The sequence below is a fragment of the Ochotona curzoniae genome, unplaced genomic scaffold, assembly GCF_017591425.1.
Source record: "Ochotona curzoniae isolate NIBS_2020 unplaced genomic scaffold, NIBS_Ocur_1.0 contig_4501, whole genome shotgun sequence".
Lineage (NCBI taxonomy): Eukaryota > Metazoa > Chordata > Mammalia > Lagomorpha > Ochotonidae > Ochotona > Ochotona curzoniae.
Window position 1 is genome coordinate 19,827,801 of NW_024466307.1, and position 18,356 is coordinate 19,846,156.

Genomic DNA, 18,356 nt, shown 5'->3' on the forward strand with positions numbered 1-18,356 from the left:
AGTAGATGGAATCACTCTCTCTCTCTCTCTTCTTTTGCCAAACAAACAAAACAACCAAAAACAGTGCTGAAACTCTGCAGCTTCCACACAGAAAAATGGCAGATAAAACAAAAATGTGCAAGATTCTCAGAGAGAAATAGAGAATAAAAAGGAACTGAAGTTATCACAAGAATTTAAAGCAATTGTTTTTTTCAAAGTAGGTCCTTCTGATTTTATTCACTCTAACAGCATACTCCCATTGGCCCAGAAAACTGCTTTTTCTCCAGTTCATGACTGTGTTTTTTCAAAAAGCATCACACCAGCAAGATGTCATTCCACTCCAGCCTTGTTAGAAAGAAGTCAAAGTGAGACTGATGGGCATGGCGATTTCTTTACTGCTCCAAGCCACTGGAGTTTGCCATTTTCCTAGAACTTACACATTCACTCTATTTTTAAAGAAACCTCTTAAGAAGAGATTGTATCATTTTGGAATTTTGCAAAATGCTAGAGACAGGGAATCCTAACAAGTTATTTATGCAAACACTTTTTTTTTTAAGATTTGTTTTTATTATTTTTTCATTGGAAAGGCGGATATACAGAGAGGAGAGACAGAGAGGAAGATCTTCTGTCCGATGATTCACTCCCCAAGTGAGCGCAACGGGCCGATACTATGCCGATCCGAAGCCAGGAGCCTCTTCCGGGTCTCCTTCCGGGTCTCCCACGCGGGTGCAGGTTCCCAAAGCTTTGGGCTGTCCTCGACTGCTTTCCCAGGCCACAGGCAGGGAGCTGGAAGGGAAGCGGGGCTGCCGGGATTAGAACCGGCGCCCATATGGGATCCCGGGCGTGCAAGGTGAGGACCTTTAACCACTTGCGCCACCGCGCCGGGCCCTATGCAAACACTTTTAAGAAACACAAACCTGGGACTGGAGCCACAGCCTAGTAGGTTAAGCCTAAGTCTGTGGTGCCAGCATCCTATGTGGCCATCGGCTTGTTCCTCTTCTGATCCAGTTCCCTGCAGAAGTGCCTGGGAAAGCAGTGAAGGACAGCTCAGGTACTTGGGTCCCCCGAAACCACATACCACATGGGAGACCCAAAGGAAGTTCTAGGCTCCTAACTTTTGACTGGCCCAACTCCAGCCATTGTGGCCATCTGGGGAGTGAACTAGTACCTGGAGGCTATGTCTTTCTCTCTCTCTTTCTCTCTCTCTCTCTTTCACTGTGTGTGTGTGTGTGTGTGTGTGTGTGTGTGTGTGTGTGTGTGTATCCTTCTCTGTAAATCCACCTTTCAAACAAAAATTACAAAAGTCAGAAAGAAACAGAGAGAGAGAGGAAGGAAGGAACAGAGAGAGAGAGAGGAAGAAAGAAAGAAAGAAAGAAAGAAAGAAAGAAAGAAAGAAAGAAAGAAAGAAAGAAAGAAAGAAAGAAAGAAAGAAAGAAAGAAAGAAAGAAAGAAAGAAAGAAAGAAAGAAAGAGAAAGGACAGGACAACCCTAAGCAAGTTGCTTCTATTATCCAAACTCTAGTTTCCATCTCTTTAAGCAATGATACAATCTGGCCTGCCATCCCACCTGGCAGAATTAAGGACTCAGTGAGACTTTACCAGGAGCTGCTGTAAGCTGTGCAGGCATGGACAAGTTTTATCTTCTCCCACAGAAGAAACTGCCTGACTACTAAAATCTCTTTGTTCTACAGAGCAGAAAGCTAATGCCTAGAGGGAAAGCAATAGGACAATTAACCAGGATTTTCACTGAAAGAAGCAGCTTCCTGAGCAAAAAAAAAAAAAAATTCCATTCCAGTGGAGTATGACGGAGTGCCTGGCCCCACCTGCCAGAGTTGCTAATTCAAGTACATAGAGGGATTTGTATTTAAAAGATCTCCCCATGGGAGGCAGGGGTTTATCAGGTTTCCAGACTGGCTACTGACCTAAACTAGAAAACACCGCCCCAGACCCCAAGCACACACTAGCACTCAGCTGAACTCTGGGGCTGTCTGTCCATCCATTAACAAAGCTTTTTCTTGTCTGTAAATACAAGATACAAAGAAACCAGGACAGGCAGACAGAAAAGCTTCCATACACTGGTTCACTCTCCAAAGGTCCATCACCAGGGCATAGCTTGGAGCTAGAAATGTAACTGACCTCTCCCATGCGTGTAGCAAGAAACCCATGACTAGCGTCATCACGCATTGCCTCCCGCGGCCTGCATTAGCAGCAAGCCAGGGTCAGGAACCAGGACCTCTGATGGAATCTACACACTATGATGTGGACACAGCATCTTAAAGAGCATCTTCACCACTAAATGCCCTCCCCATGCAGCATTCATTGAGAGCTCTCAGTTTGCACAGGACATTACTGTCAGGAGCCTACAGCCTAGTGGAGAAAGAAGACAAGATGAAGACCAGTGATGATGATGATGATGCCAATGGACAGGAAGTGATATCCCGGAAGTGGGCAGATGGTGGTTGACTCATCTTGTACAAGCCCTGCAGAACAGGGGCTAGCCAGATCTTATCATGGAGGCGGGAGGGAAGAGAAAGAGGAATGGAGAGCAGTGAGCATAGGAACTGCCAAGGCAGACAAGCAAGCATAGAGCTGGATACCAGGAGCTACAAGATCTGGAAATAATATACAAATTGGGAAGCCATTGCAGTAGTCCAGAAATACAGTGAAGCCTGGTCCATTGGTGAACATAGTTGAGACCACCAGAAAAATTCATCACACATAAATTAACTCAGGGTCCATTGGAGGCCTTTAAAGTTAATATCGTGACAATACTGTTGTGGTCTTAGGCAGTTTGTTCAGGGTCACACACTTGGAAGCCACTTCTGCTCCACCTACATGGCCCTTTCTGCCCACCTGTGAGTCGGGTGACACTCACCTATCATCACCTGGAACCTGATAGGGGCAGTATTATACTGTCGTGTAACCACTCCCCACAAGCCCAAAAAGGCCCATGATGGGGAGGGGTTCTCTAGCTTGGTTGCATGCTTCCATTGCTCTTGCACCCCAACTCTTGGCCTCCCCAGTACCTGCTTACTCTCTGGCTTCCCGTGGACAGACTCTGAGGACAGGTAGCCCCTTGAGCATGGCTCTTATATGTCTGCACTCCTCACTCTCTGTTCACTGCTCGGGCGGGTCAATAAAAAGGTAAACGCCAAAATGTCTTGTATTTCTAATTTGTGCACTTACAAGAGTTTCAGGAGAGTGAGGAAAAGATGAATGTCTGTAGCTCTGTAAGTGTGTCCAGGTTGTTCCTTGCATGTCTCTCGAGATGATTTAAATTGTTGGGGATGCTGGAACACAAGCCTTCAGTTTAGTGGACACATTTCCCAGTAATGACTATTTCTTCCTCTTAGGGTTTCAGTTCAGACTGGATTGTCATGGTGACTTCATTTGCTAATTTCTACTGCGCACTACCAACGCCAAGGTTGGTTAATAGCCTCTTACATGCACATTAATTCGAGTCTCGATTGGTCCACGTCCTAATCTAGCCTCCTGCTAATGTTCCTGGGAAGGCAGAAACATACAGCCCAAGTACCTGGGCTCCTCCACCAACATGGCAGACCTGGAAGAAGCTCCAGACTCCTGACTTCAAACTGGCCCTGCTCTAGCCATTACAGCCATTTGGGGAGCAAAGCAGCAGATAGAAGATTCTCTTTCCGTGCCTTTCAAACAAAAATAAATAAATAAAAACTCATTGTATAAGAAGAAGACCTTAGAAAATCAGTGGTGATAGCTCAAGCAACTGGGTTCCCAGGTCCCAACTTCAGCCCTGGCCCAGCCCTTGTGGCTGTTCGAACAATGATCCAGTGGAAGCACGCTTTTGTTGTCTCTCAAATTAAGAAAAATATGCATCCATGTATGTATGAATATACACACACACCCTCTTGTCTGTACTTGGGGGGAGGGCAGCATGCTCATGGACTTTCGGATGCCACTGGAAACTGGAAAGAAACAAGGTCAGTGATGAACATTCTGAACTGCAAGAAGACAAGGACTGCAGGGTGGGTGGCTGGTGCTATGGCTCAATGGGTAATCCTCCATATGAGCACCAGTTCATGTCCCGGCTCTTCCGTTTCCCATCCAGCTTTCTCCCTCCTTTCCTGGCCTGGGAAAACAGTAGAAGATGGCCCAAAGCCTTGGGACCCTGCATCCTTGTGGGAGACTTGGAAGAGGCTCCTGGCTTCAGATCAGATCAACTCTAGCTGTTGCAGCCATTTGGGGAGTTAGCCAACACATGGAGGATCTTTCTATCTCTCCTTCTCTCCAGAAATATGCCTTTGCAACAAAAATAGATTATTTGAAAAAAAAAAGAACAAATGAATTTTTTTCAAGATTCTAGAGTAATCAAAATACACTTCACAATTTCTCATATAGAAAAGTAAACGACTTTTTTTTCTATGTATTATTACTGTCTTTGAGCATGATGTCCAATCCACAGTTCTTTCCTCTGCTATCATCTGTTCATTTTGCCTACCCACCTAAGGCAGAAAGGTTCTTTGATTTTGAACAATTAGAGCAGATACACTTTCAGGAGCTCAATAATTCTGTTTCTTAATGGAAATAGGAGACAGGCAATTTCACATCTTTAAATATATATATGTTAAGGAGACTCAAAAGGTTCATGCAAAATTGCACTCAAAGATAAGCTTACAAAAACAAAATAGAAAAGTAAAAAACGAACAAAGCATTTTAAAGATTTAAAAAGATAAACTTACACTGGTGCAAAAAAATGAAATCTGTCCCTCTGTTTCTCTTTGTGTGCTACTGTGCCTTTCTTTAAGAAGATTTATTTATTTATTATTGGAAAGGCAGATTTACATCAAAAGAGAGAGATCTTGGTTCAACCCCAAATGGCGACAATGGCCAAAGCTGAGCCTACCCAAAGCCAGAAACCAGGAGCTTTCTCCAGGTCGCCCATGTGGGTGCAGGGGTCTAAGGACTTCAGCCATCCCCTGCTGCTTTCCCAACCTATAAGCAGGGAGCTGGATCAGAAGTGGAGCCACCAGGGCTAGATCCCATGACCAAATGGGATGGGATGCTGGCATTACAGACTGAGGATTAGCCTGTTAAGCCACTTATGCTGGCTCTTGCTGTGCCTTTCAAATAAAATAAAACCTTAAAAAAAATGGAAAGCCAGACCCAGCACAATGGCTCAGTTGACTGGCCCTCCCCTTGCAAGTACCAGGATCCCATGTGAATGCAGGTTCATTTCCCTACTGCTCCACTTCCCATCCAGCTCTCTGTTCATGGCCCAGGAAAGCAGTGGAGGATGGCCCAAAGCCTTGGGACTCTGCATTCATGAGGTTTAAAAGATATAACAAAATAAATTAAGAAATGGTAATTCATGTATAGGATTTTCATAATGTATATTTCCCATGATCTTTTGGAGAGTCCTTCTATGCATGGGTTACAACATTTTGTGCACCAAAACAAATCTCTTAAGTCCATTGCCCATGATCTTTTTGAAGTATCCTAATTATTTCCACCGACATATGAGAGAATTCACTTACGAAAACACCGCTGGTGTAAGAGGTATTTCCTGAAAAGGGGCTTGCGGTCTAATGAGTTGTGTCATAGGTGCTTTTCTCCAGGGCTGAACAATGGAGGAGACTAAAGCAGTGCCTCTGTATACACGACTGCAGACGCAGGGCTTCCTACCACAACACACCACTTGTTCATCTCTTTCCTTCAGTGCCTCTCTGACACTTTCTTCCCCTTCCTTGGCTTCACACTTCTCTTGCATGTTGCTAAATGCACAAGAACCAACAATACCACGGGATCACACTCAGTGCTTCCCCACATATATATTTCTAGTAAGAGCAAGCCCAGCCCATAAATAACTCTAGGAAATGGGACTATAGATTTTGGATTTTTATTGATATAGCACTTAAACTGTCCAAACATGGGTGCAACTGGAAATTATTATATTGAGTTATTATCAAATGAAACAAGCCAAGCAGAGAAAGACTACTCATAAGTGGAGTCTTAAGATTAGGTGATACTGGGAGCTAGCGTTGTAGCACAGCATGTCTACATGACACTGATTGCAACAACAGCATTCACATCAGCACTGGTTCAAGCCCTAGCTGCTCCACTTACGATCCAGCTACTTGCTGGGAGAGCAGTGGGAAAGAGACCAAGTGCTTAGGCTCCTGTACCGATGTGGGAGACATGGAGCAAGCTGTATGTTATCCAAAAGTGACCTGCAAATAAACTAATGGAATACTTTTTTTCTTTTTTCCTTTCCTCTGTTGCCCTTTGTCATCATCAATAATACAGAAGAAAATTCTGCTAAAACAGAGGATACGATCATTTGACCTCTGCTCCTGAAATCCTCGTCATTACAAATATGGAAGCCCTGCCAAACTGATACGTGACACTCTGGTGCAATCCCCAGGAAACTGCTGAGCAAGGCCGCCCAGCTTGCTTAGGGGCTTGTCACAGGACACACACAACTGTTTATGAATTGTTTCCACAGTAACAGAAGGTGACAGATGAGGAAACCAGGAACTGAAGTTCCAAGACCAAACAAGCATGTGGCCAGGTGCCTGACTGATTCCTGCAAGAGGAATGCAGACTAGAATCCAAGGAAGAGAACTGGGAGGTGGAGCAGGGGTCTGGGACACAAGCGCCCATGCCCGGCCAAGGTCATCCCCTTATCTCTCCTGGTAATCACAGAAGGCTGACGCCTCCCCATCACCACCGTCAAGGGTGCTGGCTACTTCCCGCGCATGTGTCTCACCTGAACCACATTCCACTACTGACATTTATCTTATGACAAATATAATACAGTGCAAAAGTGGACACTGGCTTTAGTGTTGATATTTACTGGGTTATTGACGAATATACCAATACAGACCACTCTTTTTCTATATAATTTATGATTCTTAGATCAGAAGATGAAAAAATTCCAAGCTGAGAAGCATATCAGAGCGAGCGAGTTCTCAAGCTCAGCGAAAGCTCATCCTGAGATGAGTGGCAGAATCGCTTCTAACTGAAGATTCCAATTCCCACATGTTGGTCTGCCCGAGCGCTGTTTGCAGTTTATATAAGACAGACCATAATAAAGTCATGTGTTAGATTTCTAGTGATGGGAAACTCTCACACCATGCACTCTTGCATGACAAGAGAGGACACACTGCTGGGAAAAGACATCATTGTTACTCTCCATTAGAAGAAATTATCCACTGGTAAACTTAAAATCCATTAATTCTACCAATCACACTCTAAAATATAAGGTAAACTAACAAATAAAAAGCCACTGATATAAATGAGAAGAATTTGTCAAGTGTTTTCCTTACGGTAAAATTCATATAAATATACAGTTGCAGTATATCCACACCTTTATTTAAACAAATCATAAATACACACTCAAATATTCAAAGACAAGCATGCAGATGTTCCCAACAGGCACACAAGTGAGCTAAGTACTGCACACATCTGTGTCATTTCTGAGATAACAAAATGGTGACTTCTATTTTTTTTTAATTTCAAGGTAGCTCACACCCATTGTAAAAAATGTATTTTGCTTCCTTATATGTGTGCACATATGTGTGGATGCGTGCGTCCACACGGACAAATGAAACCCTAATCTCTTCAGTGACGACTGAATAAGCAATATTTCATCTGAGTTCGGCCTCAGGCTGGGTCTATCAGCAGTCATGTTTTCAAAGCTGCTTTGCAAAATCCTACATACTGCTCGCCAGACAAAGGCTTCCTGGTTGAACATCATCAGGTCCCCCCAAAATAACCACTCATTCTCCCGTCTTTGTACCAAGGCTTAGATAACACACAAGCACACACAGGCCATGCCTCCTCCGAAAAGGGGAGAAAAGGAACTGCAAGGCTGACCAGTGGGGAAATCCACCACATACTTGGAATTCTACGGGAATAAGCTAACAACAAGAAGAAAACAGACACCTGGCAGGGAAAAAATGCTAAGGAAATTATTGAGACATGATACACTTCCTCTCAAAACAGCACAGCAAGTGGTGAGTCATTCACTTAGGATCTCCTAACGACTGTATGACCTGACAGCTTTGTAAGTCTAGTGATATTCAGCTTCAGTAGGAAAGATCTTTCAGTCCCAAAATAAATAAAAATCAGCATGGACTCATTTACTCATACGAGAGGCCTTCGTGTCACTCTCTTTGACTTCCCTTGGTTTAGCTTTGGCTTAAGTTGGGGTGCTCAATATAATTCACAGTTGTGGGCCGCACTGGCTTGGACCGGGGGCGGGGGGCTGTCCCCCAAAAGTCTGAGAATCGGTGTCAAGAGGAACACTAGGACTTTTCTCAAACATTTTCAGAGATCTGTAAACTTGCTTCCATATTCAAGTGTCTACCATTAAGATACACACACATATAGGGAACCAGGTTTTTCCATCCACATTTAAGATGTAAAGCTATGATAGGCATATTGCCAAAGCAGACTTAAACTGCAAATCAAAACAAGAAAATCTCTGTTGAATTATATCCGAGCTTTCTGCCCACAAAACAGCGAATAAAGGTGTTTATTTATAGGCCCAGCATCTCAAGGAATTTTTCTTTACAGCATTAGCCACAAGTAATTATGTATGTTTAAAAGAACAGCAAGGGCCCGGCACTGTGGCCTAGTGGCTACAGTCCTCACCTTGAACACACTGGGATCCCATATAGACACCAGTTCTAATCCTAGCAGCTCCACTTTCCATCAAGCTCCCTGCTTGTGGCCTGGGAAAGCAGTCGAGTACGGCCCAAAGCCTTGGGACCCTGCACCCACGTGGGAGACCTGGAGGAAGTTCCAGGCTCCTGGCTCTGGATCAGCACAGCACCTGCCATTGCATTCACTTGGGGAAGATCTTTGTCTCTCCTCCTCTCTCTGTAGATCTGACTTTCCAATAAAAATAAATAAATCTTGAAAAAAAAAAAAAGAGCTCCTCTTACAGTCTACTGAAAGACACGGAACGGCATTAACCACCATAAAGCAATTGCAAGGCACACCAAATAAGACCACTATCCATCCAGATATCTCATCTACCTCTCCAACAAGGTACAATAGCAGCACAAGAAGCTAAGTATCCTACCATAAATACGAAAGGAAAAAAATCATTGCTTGTATTCTTAAGGCAAAAAAAAATGTCCTTCTGGTAAACCAGTATCTAAGTTCTGCTCAGGATTCCTAGAAAGATGAGTTTTTCCTTAAACTGTTCACGGTAAAGTGGAATTTTCCCTAGCTCAGCCCCCCTTTTGTGAATAGAGTAAGCCAAGTAAAAACTATTTGGAACTTTCTATTGACACAGAGAAGACAGCCCAGAGCGTGCGTTTGTGTTGTATAACAGCCTAAGTGACCTTCTTATGCAAGACTGTGGAACACGTTATAAGAAGGCTTCAAAAGGCCATGAGACCTTGCCTGCTAGCAAGCAAATGTCTCTCCAGATCGGAACTTTGCTAACAAAACATCAAAGACTCCTTGGCGTGGTGTATCACTGACCAAGAACAAACTATCAATTCTGATGATCAAATAGGAAGATACAACACATCACATATGTTAGCACAACAAGAAACATACAACATAAGGCAAGTGGTTCTATTTTACACCAAGTACCCATCAGGGCAACCCCACTACGACAGCATTGGTAACCAGTCCAGTCACAGACATTGTCCCTTGCCCCTAAGAATAGGCAGTGGCCAGCAGGAAACCTGCTCAGTCCCCAGGGGCTGTGATAAGGGAAACAAAAGCCACTTCCAGAAACCAGTCCCTGAGAATTTTTGTCAAGTGGCAACCTTGGCAGCTCCCTGAAAAGCACCACCTAACAGTTAGCTGAGCTGCCTCCAGACACAAGAGTGGCTCAGGATAACCCGAGCAGACAGGGCACACTCTTCCAGAGAGGACCGAACCTGGGCCTTAACCCTGTCCCCTCACCACACCTCATCCAAAGCCAAGCATTGAAATCACTGCCTAAAGCACGCATCACTGTTACGAGACGGCGAACAACAACTTGCCATTTGCTGAAGAGGTAAGGAGGGCTCACCACAACCCAGGAACTCCAGGCTAACGTCAGGCTGCCTGGGGCCTGAATTTCTGCAGCTTTCCACTCGTACAGACGTTGTTTGTGGAGGGAGTTGTTTTGTGTGGGTTTTTTCTGTTTTGTTTTATTTTTATTGGAAAAACAGATTTAAAGAAAGCTCCACTAATTCACTTCGCAGGTGGCCACAAAGGCCAGAGCTGAGCCAATCCAAAGCCAGGAGCTTCCTCTAGGTCTCCCAAATGGGTGCAAGGTCCCAAGGTTTTGGGGCATCTCCTGCTGCTTCCCAGGCCACAATCAGGGAGCAGGATAGGAAGTGGGGTCACTGGAACATCAACCAACACGTATATAGGATGCAAGGGGAGGATGTTGGCCACTGAGCCATCATGCTGTATGGGCTCATTATGTATGGGCTCATACATAATGTTTTGAAGTTTTGCTTCTATCCTCCCCTTATCCCCTTTTCAAGAACAAATCAAGGGGTCTTATGATTCCACCTCTGCTTCTGACCAAATCCTGGAAGGCAGCACATGGTGTCCTAAATACTTGGGTTCCCTCCACTCACAGGAAAGACCCAGATGGAGTTTCTGCCTCCTGACCTTGGCCTGGCAAAGCCTGGAGTGTTGCTGTCATTTGAGGAGTGAACCAGCAGATAGAAGTTAGATGCATATCTCTCTGTCTCTCTTTCTCTCTCTTGCTCTCTCTCTCTCTCTCTCTCTCTCATTTCTCTCGACCTCCTCTTCCTCCCACACCACCCTCCGTTACAGTGCCTTTCAACTAATAAATAACTTCAGAAAAAGAACAAATATGGGCCCAGGAACAGTGGTATACTAGCTAAAGTCCTCGCCTTGACCGCGCCGGGATCCCATATTGGTGCCGGTTCTAATCCCGGTTGCTCTATTTCCCATCCAGCTCCCTGCTTGTGGCCTGGGAAAGCAGTTGAGGATGTCCCAATATCTTGGGACCCTGTACCCATGTGGGAGACCCAGGAAAAACTCCTAGCTCCTTGCTTCAGGTAGGCTCAGCTCCGGCCATTTTAACCACTTGGAGACTGAACCAGTGGATGGACAATCTTCCTCTCTGTCTTTGCTCCTCTCTGTAAATCTGACTTTCCAACAAAAATAAAGAAGCCTTTTAAAAAATGAAAATGAAAAAAATCATACTTTGAAAAGTTGTCAGACCACAGGCCTGAATCGCCTGAGGTTTTCCAAAAGCTAACGACAGTAAGATTTTTTTTTTCTTTCAATTTATTTTTCAAGCCAAAACATCAAAAAAGGGAGACGTGAATCTTTTTGGAGCTGGTGACAAAGCGCAGAAGGCTAAAAGAGAGGCAAAAGTCCTCCACATTTACATAAAATTTTGTCTTCCCTGGAGGGAGAGTGATTTGTTAATTAGAGAGGAAAAGACATCTCTAAGCGGGAAAGAGTATCACAAGGGAGCATCAAGCTGCTCTAAAAGAGCTCCAGGCTGCTGCTCATGCCAGGGAAGGAAAGAATCCAACACGATGATCTGACCATCAGCCATCAGGAACTGTACAGAATGACAGGAGGACCCGCAAGGAAGAAAACACACTCCATTCCAATTTTTCAAAACGGCAGCGCTTCCTAATTAGAGACAGCCAGTATTTCATGTTGATCCTGGACAAGATTCTGGAACAGGCTATCAAAAAGCTGCTAGATGAGTACTTCGGGGAGGAAATAGAGGCTACTCGGAACCAGTGTGGGTTCCCCAAGGACAAATCACTGAAGAATAACCCATTTCAATGTAGTGATGGGCTACTGGATTTATGAGTTACTGGTAAATAAAAAGACAGAACAGAAGCAGTATACTTTGTTTATCCCAATGACAAGATGGAAAAGTTAAGAATCAGATGCTGGCATGAATACACAACAATTCAATAATCAACACCCATGTGAAGTTCACATTGACACCAGATTTCTTTGCCTGGACCTGAGGGTGGGGCATGAAAGTGGGACTGTCTTCTAAAAACTATACCAATTGAAAACATACAATCTATTATCTTTATATTAATAAAAATAGATAATAAATAGAATCTGATATAAAAAGTGTAAGTGCGTTATTTCCTTAAGGCATCAAAGAAGTGCTTAGCAGATCTGTGGAAATTTTTAAACCAAGAGGGGCAACAAATATGATAAATTTATAATATAAGAGACTTTGAAGATTAGAGTGATTACAGACCACGTATAGGAAAATCAATTCAAGAACAAGAAATTTGAACCTCTCCTCGTGGGAACTGCATGGATCTCAACAGCCACATCCATTAAAAAAATTTTTTTTAACTTTGCAATACTGAGATGACTTGACCACCCCGCCACCCTCCCCCCACCAAGAACCAACAGCACTATTTACAAGCACTGAGGTTATTAAGCCTTTGTTTGTTGAGGAATTCATCTACCTTGGGATCTATGCTAAGTACTTGACATAGACGATCTCAGTAAATCCTTACAACAACACTGCGACATAAATAGAAACTAAGCTAAATGTTTAGACAACTTGTGCGTGACTGACAGAAGTGGCTGAGCCCTCAGTCTCTCCAGTCTCCCTGACTCACAGCTGCTCATCTTGACGCTGAAGGGTTCACTCCTTCCCAAGACGAATAAGGATCTCAGAAAAGATGAAGATGCCCCGTCCAGCGGCATCGGGAAGAATACAAAAAACCGGAATACATTCAACATTTCAGATGCTAAGGGGGTTCCAAATCGTGCCAGTTAACACAGATGAAAACACTGTGGTTCTAAAAGGAGACAGTATATACAACTAGCTTCCAAAAACATAAAGAAGTTGTCATATAGGAGAAATGGTCCAGAATGACCTCCTAGTAGCAGAGATACAATAGACTCCACCTCAGCAAGGACATTCATCAGCAGCCCAAGCTTTGTACACAGACTGGTGTAGACTTATGGTAATGAGCTGCTTGTTCCTGCAAGGATTCAAAAACAGACCAGTCAACCACTTGGAGATATGCTGGGTAGGATACTTGAGCATCTGATAGAGACCACAGGAAAAACTTGTAGGATTCTTCCAAAGACCCCAATTCTAATGCAGAATTTAATTCACATCTCCATTCAGAAGGACACAGCCTCCTCAACGGAGTCCCCCATTCACAGCTGGGAAGGACCAGCCATGAACTTTCTGAGCACCCTCTTCTTTCCTCAGCACCCAGATGGAGCTTCCAGCACAGTCCACATCTGGGCAGCGAGACTCCAGCACTGGGCTTCACAGTAACACTCTACATTAGAAGGACTTGAGCTCACAGCACGATAACCACTCAACCCAAATGAGTATATTCTGCATCGGTTTTCCTGCCAAGTAACCTGCCTTAGGGTCAGGCTGGAAACCTTCAGATTCACACACAGGAACCCAGGGGCAGGTGGCAAGACAACAGGAGGCCAGCAGAAAGGACAGAAGCTTGATTGCTGCCATGATAGCCAAAGGTTTTGATGAGAAAATGGCTGGAGCTGGGTTTCAGGGAGGAGAGGAGCCTACCATGAAAAGTCGAAGTCATCAGGCACAGGGACAGACGCTGGTTCCTACAGCCTCGCAGACAGCCAGCACAAAGACGCTGAAGTCCCCCTCTGCAAGGTTGCCTGGTTTTAATAGAACCAAGACATCTTCCCAGAGGCTGCCAGCATGTCTAGATAGCTTACAATACCTTGTACAAGGTAAGCACGATGCACGCAGCTGTTACTGTATTGCATGAGGAATAACAACAAGAAAATGAAAGCCTGTGCATGCCTAGTACAACCACATGCTTAGTACAATCATCCTCCTGGTTGTTTCAGTCAGTGGTTGTTCAACCTGCAAATGCTGAACATGCTGACAGTCGCTGAACATGCATGTTTCAAGGCAGCAGTCATGCTGGCTCATGGAAATGGAACCTTCTGGAGCCGGCAGAGTAGTACATCAGGTGACGGATCGTGTCTGACTGCTCCACTTCCCATCCCATCCCAATTCCTTGGAACTCTGCACCCACGTGGGTGACCCAATCTTAGCTCCTAGCTTCGGATCAGCTCAGCTCCAGCCATAGCAGCCATTTAGAGAATAAACCAGTGGATAAACCAAATAAACCAATAAACCAAAGGAAAGACCTTCTCTGTCTTTCCTTTCACTCTGTAAAAATCTGTCAAATAAAAACAAAAGTCTTTAATTTTAAAAAGGAGGTCTAGCTGAGCAGTTCAGAACTCAGGTGCTTCAATGAACAGCCAACCTTGAAATCCTAGGTCATGACCCCAAAGCCAAAAACAACCCCCAGTCTCATCCTTCACTAAGTCCTGCTACTGTCAGAAACCTTCCCACCTAGTAACACAGCCAACCAGGAGGCTGCTGGAGCCAAGGATGGGACAAAGAATTGCGCAACAATGCAGAGACAACAAAATGGGACCTTAGAGGAGAAAGAATTAACTCTGTCTTAAACTACAGAGTGCAGTGAAAACTTCTCAACTTTCATCAGGTTTAGAAGTCCCCACTGACGCTGTCTGCACCTTGTGGGAATGATTTGATTGAGAACGTAAGCAACAATCGCTGACTTGCCATTCCCCTTTGCAGGGCCCCAGAAGGAAAGCATCAAGGCGGCCATGTGACCCACCCACATGGGATGTAAACTGTATTTGAAATCACGCTAGACTGAGGTTCATGAAGATAACCACGAGTCATGCCAGCCTGGTGACTGTCTGGTAATCAGGGTGACATAAGTGCCACTGGCACTCACTCGCCACCCCTTCCGAAGCCTCTGAAGAGCCACTTACCCCTATGGATGGTACCCTCCTCACAGTGGTACCCGAGACAGCCAAGGCCCAACTGACAGCTGCCCTGCTCTCTCTCTCTCTCTCTCTCTCTCAAACCACATGGCCATACAAAAGGCTAAAACAGGAGTTCCAGAAAGAACATGAGGTCTCCTCTTTTCTGTTGTCACCGCATAGAGAAACTGTGACCAGAGAGGGTTCCTACTCACACAACTGGTAATAGTCAGATGCCACAGGTAGGTCAAGGCCACTTCCTGAGGCCATACTGACCTCTTGTCGCTTCTCCAGGCCTGGCAGACCAGGCCACCACACTTCTGAAATGCTTCTTGCTGCAACTCTAACCACCTCCATTTTCTTCCCCTCGGCAGCCATCCCCAGAAGGGCTCTCCATCATGTAACACCTGCCTCTTCAACACAAGCCAGTGCAGCAGGGACCTGTTCCCATCCCCACTTTACAAGCGGGAGATCCAAGGCAGGGAGGGTACCAATGCTGGGGCCCTGTAACCCAGACAGTCCTTGGCCCCTGCTCAAAACCACTTTGTCAGAATTTATAAAAATACAATGTCTGTGAATTATAAAATTCTGGAAGAAGGGAATCTTTAAGTGCAAAGGCCATAATCACCAGAGTTCAGAACCAAATTTAATGAACGTTGAATTTCGTTAATATATGCAACACTCATTTATCTCTTAATCACCTATTTATCATGGAAATGTCTGAGTGTTCTCTTGAAGGAAGTACATTTTTAGTGTTTTACACACGTATTCTTACAAATCCTGCCTCCTTGCCAGTGCACACTGGCTTACTTGGCAAGACTGATTCTGTATCCACATCACCGTTCCCCACCCATGCTGGCCCTCACTCATATGGTTTATTTAAGATGTATTTATTTATTTGAGAGAAAGAGAGGGAGAGATCTTCCATCTGCTAGTTTATTACCCAAATGGCCACAACAGCTGAACCTGAGCTAGCTCAAAGCCAAGAGTCAGGAACTGAATTCTGGTCTAAGTGCCAGCCTGGCGACTGTCTGGCAATCAGGATGAGATACGTGTCACTGGCGGTCACCTGCCATCCCTTCCGAAGCCTCTGAAGTGCCGCTGCAGACACGGACCCGCCCTCTATGGATGGTGCACAGTGATACCCAAGGCAGCCAGGAAGTGCAACATGGATTGTAGAGCCCCAGAACTCGGCCTTCCTCTGCTGTTGCCCCAGGTACTTTAGCAGGAAGCTTGATCAGAAACAGGGTAGCCATTCAGAGTGGATGCAGACATCACATATGCTGGCTTAACCCACAGTGCCAGCCCCTTGTAAATATGTTTTCTTCTACTCTCTAAAGAGCAGTTTGTACATTTACTTTCTATAGAAATTAAACCTCCAATTAATAATTGAGGAAAGGATTAAACCAAAACATCTCTGAAGATTAATAAAATACATCTTTCTAAGAGTCCAAAACCAACGCTACTAAAACCAATGTCCACACTCAATTACTTTTTCATATTCTCTCTTATTGTCAATTCTCATTATCTTGGTTACCGGGGGAGAAAACCCAGGAGCAATAATGGTACAAATAAGCAAATTACAGTAGTGCCTAAGATCCAATTTCAAGGAAAAATGGAAGTCAGTTACGAAGATGCACAATCCCATTGTAAAAGTTATGTGATTTATCTTACCAGCCAAGTGCCTTAATACAGAGTGTGCAAAACTCCACTAGGAAAAGGCAACAGATCCCCAATGCTCTGCCAAAAAAGCCCCTCCTCGGACACGAAAGGTACCACTCAGAGAATTAAAGCAAAGAACGGCAGTCCGCACAGAGTCAGCCTTCAGCAAGCATCCATGAATGTCAACAAAGAAAGTATCTACTGAGACAAGACATCGGAATGGAGACTGGCCAGGAGGGCAGTGCAACAGTGGCCCTGAGCGTCTGAGAACTGCTTTTAGATACCGAGAAAATATCAGAAGATCCAAGGGTCATGAAAACTGTACAACATGACAAAAATACGTTCAATCAGGACAAAATGGCCTCAGATACGGAGGCTGGCCTATGTTTCTTAAGCAAGAAGAATTATCTCTAAGCCCAGGTTTGCCTGAGTCAGAGATCTGGACTCCAGCCCTTCAGAGTGGCATAATATTTACAGTACAACTCTCACATGGCCAAACTCCCTGGGTTTGATACATTTCAAATGTAGCACTGTTTTGAGTTTCACACCTTCAGTAGGGGCTGCCCAGCCCAACCCACCTCTTCATAATAAACCTTATTTAAGGTCAGAGGCAAGGAAAAAAAAAATCTCAGAGCCACTCTGCTGCACTGAAAGCCACATAAATACAAATGCAATTAGACAAAACCTACATAAACCAGATCTGCCATATCTGAGCGGCAAATTGAAGTGTAATAAAATTATACAGTCAGCCTGAGAGTTTGAGAGTAATTTAGGCTCCTTTCTGCGCCATCCCAGCCAGGCCCCAAGCAGTAAAGGGTTTTCCAACCTTTAAATCAAGCATTTTTTTCTCTTGGGAGTCAGCCCTCGCTCACAAACACACTGGCAGGACTTAAAATCCGAGCTGAAATACCAACCAGGCAGTGACTGATTTTGTGCAAAATGCTTAGCAGAAAAAGGATGTTCGCTCTCATACCTACCTAGAGGCATTTAATTTACTCGCTTAGCCTACTCAAGGCGGTCAGGTATCGCGGCTCCCCTTTAATGGCTGCCCAAAGTCTCAGCCACAAAAGTGGTTTCTTGCAAGATCACTCTTAGAACACAGCCCAAACACTTCTGCAGCACTCACACAACCGTTTCTTTGAAGTGTGACAGCCAGGCAGAGTCCCTGATGCAATGCTGCCAAAGTGCAATTCCCAGCTGCCCTTTTCTTCTTTGCCTTTAAGTGTTTCTGAACTGCTTAAAGGGCAGACGGCACTTCAGAGGCAAGGCTAATGGCACACCTGTTACATAACCTGTTCTTGGCTGGCCAGATTACGCGGTTTTGATAAGGAGGAAAACAGTCAAAGGCAGGACAAACACTGATTCTCTGTTCTTTCTCCCATTAGCCAGGGCGCACATCTGTGCCCCACACCCAACAGTTCGCCCTGTGCCTCAGTTACCACAACTACCAAACACAAGGCTTTGATGCTATCCAAATTCCTGGCTGGTCAAACTTGCGAGCCCTGTAAATCCCATGCAAAGTCCACATCAGGACATGACATTGAAGTATTACGAGTATGTTGTATTAAAAATTCCAGAGGCTTTCTCAGCATCCACTTCTTTCCCTCCAAACACATCAAGAGGGTTACCTTGGCCAGCAGTCAAGAAGAGGCAGATACCAACGTGCTTCCAACACGAGTGTGCAAAAGGACACACACAGCAGGCTGCTCCAGGGCAGCCACCCTCTCTGCCTGACCTGGGGCCCAGGGGGTCCCAGGAGCAGGAGTGGGGGGAAGCCCTGACCTGTCTGTGGTAGGGCTCGGCTATTAAGGCAGGATTCTGCTTACGTCCACAGCTTCAGGAGCAAGGGGAACAAGGGCCCCATGAAACCCCAAAGGGTCAGTGCTATAGAATGTTGGCACTTTCCTGTCTAGATTTCTTGCCCAGTCAGCATGGGGCCGTTTGAAACAGCCA